A 6,892-nucleotide genomic window follows, 5' to 3' on the forward strand; every position below is an offset into this window, starting at 1 on the left:
TGTTGTTTGGGAAGGTTTCAAGAAAAAACTAGAAAAGAAAACGCTCTCATCCAAAAACAAACTCCAGCATATTTATTTGCTAGACACAACTGGAACTTTAAATGGGACTGGGTTCTATGGTCAGATGAAACTAAAAAATTTGTTTTTTAGCATCAAACACTCAAGATGGGTTTGGTGCACACAGGGATAAAAAAGTACCCCATGTCTACAATGAAATATACTGCTGGATCTTTAATGATGTGGGCCTATTTTTCTGCCGGAGATCCTGGATATCTTGTTCAGATAGATGGCATAATGGATTCTATTTCATAATGAGATTTCTCTCCCATTTTAAATTCTTATTATCCAATGAAAGGTTAGATTTTAGTAAATTTTTAAAATAAAATATCTAAAGGACTGATGATACAGATTAATTTTCACAGCCTTCTTTGATCATATTTACCAAGGGTATGAATAATTTTGAGCACAACTGTACATTACATTAATATAAATTGTGAGATTTACATTATTTAATATAACTACATACAATTGAATAATTTATATAAATGTATTTCTAAACAGTATAAATATAAATTTGTAATTTAAATGCATTTTTAATTTGTCATGAAGTTTCCTTGTTTACATTATTTATAAGCAAAGATATAAATCGTATATCTTTGTTATTTCCAGGTTTAAATTATTTTTTTTCAGTGTTGTCTCAGACCTTTGGACTCCACTGTATATATCTTTGCATGTTGTATTAAACTATAAACCGTAGGCTACTTTTGCTCCACAGCCTAGTTTATATATAGTAGTAAACATTATTCTGTTTTGCATTTTCTAATTGAATACAATTTGTTTCTTTACAAATTACAATACTGGCATTGGGCTACAAAATTATTCCAAATATGAATTTCTGGATTTTTCAGTTTAGTTTTTTTTTTGGTATGATCCCTTTTGCTTTAATGATAGCAGCGCTCAAGCTGCATGAATTGCACAGTTTCATAAAAACCTGCTGATCATATGAGAACGTACCAAAGAGCATCTTGTGCTTCAATGAAAGCCAGAACATCTTACCATTTATTCAAGTGTTAACATAGCAGTGTCACAAATTTCCTTGATTGATTATCTAAATATTGCAGAAATTAAATATTTCTTCATTTTTTACATCATAAAGTTCTTTGTTTTAAATTTCTCAAAATCATTAAAAACCTGTTTATTTCCACATTTAAATTTGTCGTTAAATTTATAACCAAATGTATATATTCTTTAAGTTTGGGTTTTGTTAAAGAATTTTATTTCAGTACTCATGTACACTGTATGTACACGGTTATCCAATGACAACCCTATAGAAAAACTATTATTTTCCCAAATCTTTAAATTAGAGTGATGATGGCATAATTTAACATAATTTAATGTCTTAATGTCCATACACAAAAATAAACTAACTTTAATCTGTCTTCACACTCACTCAAACATGAATTCATGTGTGCAGACTTACTCAGAAAATGATACATGGTGCAAATTTCAGTCCACACTGTAGCTATACCTTATTTGATGCCTAACAGTCCCAGCATGATGAATAACAAAAAAAGTGTTATGTTATGGCAAGTCATCAGCGAACATACTTAACCCGATTACATAACATTATGCAGTGTTTGTTTACATCCTATATGACTTTGTTTGAGTAATTGAAGATTATCTTATAGACGAGAGAGAAAAAATGAACACAACACTTTAAATATAAAACTAACTGTAATCTTTTTACACATCCTCAGTTTGTCTGTTGGAGGTATATGATGTTAAATCATAGGCTACATCTCTATTATTTGTTTTCCTCATATAACTTAATTTTGCACTGTAGTTGGCACAACAGGATGCTGTGTTTCATCTATAACAGAAAAAACACACACAATATCAGACAATAACTGAGAAAAGGAAAAAAAAACAAAACATAAAAGTGTGGACCAAGCAGCTTTACATCAGTGACGGAATTCACACCGCCAAACAAAAATGTTTTCTTTGACGCATGTGGGCGTAAAAACGCCATGTTCACATTTCACATTTCCTGTGGTCTTTATTTACTTAGATGTCATTAAACGCTGAACTTTCATTGAATGCTCAAAAGGCTGATAGAGTTTGACAGCAGGTATTGGCAGGCTGAGTTGCAGAATCAGTTGCAGAGACTTCATCTGGTCTTGTGGCACATACGGCATTTACTATAAAGTTGTGATGCTCACTTTGGCTTTTTTCTTATGATGTACTTATGAACTTAAAGCCAAACTAAATCAAAGTTGCAAAACTGTCTATCATGCTGCACAAACAAACATATCTTTATAAACTGAAATTCTGAAAGTTTGCATAAGAATAACAGAAAGAAAGTACAATAAAAGGACCCAAATATAGTTGTTTTATTATTGCATAAGTGCCAATGGGAATGAATAATGCTGCATAATATTAATCTATCGTGAATCATCTGACTGATTCATTTCATTGTTAAATTTTCAGAGTTGAACGCAGACACAACCATTGAAAATTATCGTAAAGGGCAATTGCCTGAACACATTCTCACACTGTTGAAATGATCCTGCAAAACTGATTGTTTACTATTCAGAATACTTGTTTCTCTTCGTCTCTGATGACCTTTGTGGGAGGAAGATAGAGAACACGGTATCCGTGGATTGTGTAGGAGGGGGACGATGTGGTTTTTGATACTGTGTTCTCGTAAAGACAGTTAAGAAGAAAGAAAGAACTTTCTACTCTCACACAAATCCGGTTCAAAACTAGTTTTCTTTTCAAGGATTGGTGTTTTGGTAATGTGTTTTGTGCTTGTCACGTGCAAATATGCATTGTTTCAGAGTAATCACTGGAAAAACAATAGTGTGCATTCGTTTTAAATAGCCTAGTGGAAAAAAAAAAGATTTATTAGACAAATATTGATTTGTTTCATTTCTGTGCACATTGTTTTATTCTCCTATGGAGAATATCATTCATAAATAATATTAACAATGGTGATTTAAATGATTTAAAAATCAAAACCTGCTGTAGTGCAATTTACAGTATTTCTTTAAAAAAGATTGTACTGTTTAGAAATAATATTGCACAATGCTGCACTTACAGTATTTTTTGTCTTTTAATAAGGATCATTTGCAATCAGCATAAGTGTATTAAAATATGAAAGAGTTTATATTTTATGAACATGCTATTTAGTTTTTTTTTTCAGATGGGCATATTTCATTGTGTTTGATTTACAGAGCAAAAGAAAAACCAAAACATTAAAAAAAAAACAATCTGGAATGTCTCCTGTTGAAAGGAGACTTCAAAGAAGTACATTAATGAAACACTCTTTGCAACAAAACTTCTTACAACGTTCAGAAACAGTATCTTCAACTGATGCTTGCCGCCCTCTGCTGGACCATTTCTGTATAAAGAAATGTAGCCATGACATGAATGCGATGTTCTCTGTCCTGGAAAATTTAAATGATTAATAAGTCGGGTATTCAGAATATTACACAATGGTTTGACTATATAACACAGTGAGCATGTGTTGTTCTCCTGTAGAATAATATTAACAGTAGTGGGTTCTGAGTTTTTTCCATGGTCATCATTTTTAGAGACTCAGATCTAATCTAGCACAACAATATCGACATTGCATTCACAAATGCTGAAGGATTCTTATATTATTCGTGTTACTCTTAAGATCTAGCTTTAGCACTACTTGTATTCTTAACGACATGTCCTAAATGGGCATTTCTCTGTAAGTTACTTTGATAAGAAAGAATCTTCTGTAAATGTAATTGCAAGAGGGGTAACTGGGGATGTGTTGATTTATTGATCGTATTCAGTCTGGAAATGTACTAAAAAAAATATGTGAGATTTACCACAGAGAAGAACACAATGTAAGAAAAAATATATATTTGTAACTATTCACACTGAGAAACATCCAGCTTGAATTCTGTCAAATGCAATATAATCTAAAGGGGTATAATAAAGCACTGCATGTTTGTTTGTTCTGTGTGTAAATGTGTGTGTTGGTGAGCAACATGTGACTCAGTCATTAGTGTGTGCTGCACTGCATGGACAGAACATCAAACAGATGGCTAATCAATGCAACATTTGGGAGTGATGTCAGAGGATCAATACTAATCCTCCCCAACACACACACACACACACGCACACACACACACACACACACACATTTTTCTACTGTACAGACCGTATATGCTATTGCCCTACACCAACCCTACCCCTAAACCTACCCCTCACAGGAAACTTTCTGCATTTTTAGATTTTCAAAAAACTTCATTCTGTGTGATTTATTAGCTTGTTTACCCGTGGTGACCTCAATTTAGGTCCCCACCATGACACGAGTCCCCATGAGTCTGTGTGTATTCAGGTTTAAGTGCCCACCAGAATAGAAAAACAGGTACACACACACACACACACACACACACACACAGAGGCACTTACCAATGTTCTGCAGGTTCACTGTGTCACAGGCCTGCAGAGACACTCACTTTGAGTTTGCTTCATCTGACCCCTGTCTTCACAAGCAGTAGTAAATGATAGCCAGTTCTCCTAATCAGATATAATAACAGCAGGAGAATAGCTCTCACCAAAAGGTTTTTTTAGGCAAAAGAGAACAATACACAGGGCAGATGACATCACCCTTACGAAACAAAAATATATGGTAATATATTGCAAAATATAATGCGATATATTACATAATACATTTCCATATACTGGAAACTAGTGCTTATATTTTTTCAATATACAGCAATATGCACTGACAATAAACGGGTAAATATATATACATACAAATATATTTAGAAATGAAGACAAAAATATTCATTGTTTGATCCTTTATTGAGTATATATTGCACATAGATGTTTCCATATAAATGTGAATGTATGTACACATATGCACACATTCACTGAATGAGTTACAGCAGATTTCTAGTTCCCAGCATGCTTTGCTTCTGATTGTTAAAGGAGAGTAAAAATGCTAAAGTTAAGTGTTATTTCATGTGTTTTTGCTCAATATTAATATAGGGGGATATCTGTTAGTGTTTAATGTTGTATTATTTTGAAATGTAAAAGTGTTTCTGGTATGTGTAAGTTTGTGGAGTCACCATTGTGCAGAAGAGTAGAGCCTGCGGTCAGGATGACGATTGGCCAGTCACCATTTAATTATATGTTTCTTTATTTAAAAAGCAATGGTAGTGCGCTATTCAGCACAGTGATAGTCTGTTCAGTAAGTGTTCAGTATGAGAGGGTGTGCTTATGCTATTGTAAATTTCAATCCAAACTGCACTGTTGTTTTAAAGCTAAAGCTGTACTCTAAATATGTGTGATCTGATCTGCCAGAATTTTTTATTTTTTTTTTGTGAATCTAAGCAATGCTTCAGGGAGATCTGCTATTAAAACCACAACCATGTAACCATCTCAGTGTCTTCTGAGACAGCAGGAGAAAGGCTGTTTTGTCAAGGTGGTCATTAACTGTAAAAACTAATCCACATTCCACATTAACATTTTGCATATTTATGAATATTCATGATAAGCTGCATACAGAGTCTGTTTTCAGGGCATCATGAAGAGTATTATTCACTCTTTTTCTTTTAAACCTAGAGATCTGATATTTTAAGGAGCTTAAACATTATAGACCTGCCAATTACTCCAACAAACTGCGTACATCTGTGAATTCCCCATCAGTACCCCGTGGTTCATCTCCATGAGGCACTTACTCAATAATAATTCTGTACATGATGTACAATTTGATTTGTTCAGACTCTTTCCTGTAAAAATCATTCAGTGATAGAAAAATTGCTCCAACCCCGTGCCCAACACAGGTTGTATTGAACCATTTAAGAGCCAAGACAAGTAAACAGATTTATTATGAGACTACAACTCTTTACTAAGGATATTAGGGAGAGAGAGAGAGAGGAAAAACAGAGATAATGTCACAGTAACCAATGTATGCCTAAAAGCCCTCCCCTAGTTTAATTCATAAAGACAAAGAATCAGGAGGGAATTAAAAGAGCAGGAGCAGCAAAGTGCAGAGAGAGAGAGAGAGAGAGACTCAATGAGAATGTAAATATCGACTCAAGGGAAAATGCAGTTATTATGTGTTTTAAAATCTTTTCTCTTTAGGTATTCTATTAAATTGACCAGAATGATTATAAGAAATATTTGTCCAGGCATATATAACTTAAACATGCACACATAAAAGTAATGAAGTACAGTCAATTTCAGAACAACATTACAGTCAGTATGTGCAAAAATCATAAATACAGCTTGGGTCAAATACACAAAATAATGTTCTTTTTAGCAGCATCATATGACCCCTTTTAAATCCAGTAAAGTATGGAGTTCCACAAGGATCTGTCCTAGGCCCTCTGCTATTTTCAATATACATGTTGACTCTCGGTAATATTATTAGAAAATACCGGATTAGTTTCCAATGTTATGCTGATGATACTCATCTATATATTTCAACAAGACCAGATGAAACTTCTAAATTATCTAAGCTAACAGAGTACGTGGACAAGACAGAGATATTACTTATTGGACCAAAAAAACAGTACACAGAATCTCGTAGATTACAGTTTGCATCTAGACGGATGTACTGTTACTTCCTCTACAGTCAACTACTTTAAGGCTGATCAAATGCACATTAACATTCTTTTGCTTGGGTTGAACTGCAGGAAATCTGCAAGATTTTTTGCTTAGTTGGAACTGCAGCTACGCTATTTTTTCACTATTTCCTTCTCTGTTTCTGCCACAGGAATTACACAAGCTTCAGTCTGGATCCAGCCCTTACAAAGACCAGAGATGACCGAACACCTGAGAAGAGATGATGCCAACCCCTCAGAAGACCTCAGATGACGAAAACTCTCAGACAACATACAAAACT

Source organism: Sinocyclocheilus rhinocerous, unplaced genomic scaffold (assembly GCF_001515625.1).
Source record: "Sinocyclocheilus rhinocerous isolate Xijiao unplaced genomic scaffold, SAMN03320098_v1.1 scaffold225, whole genome shotgun sequence".
Lineage (NCBI taxonomy): Eukaryota > Metazoa > Chordata > Actinopteri > Cypriniformes > Cyprinidae > Sinocyclocheilus > Sinocyclocheilus rhinocerous.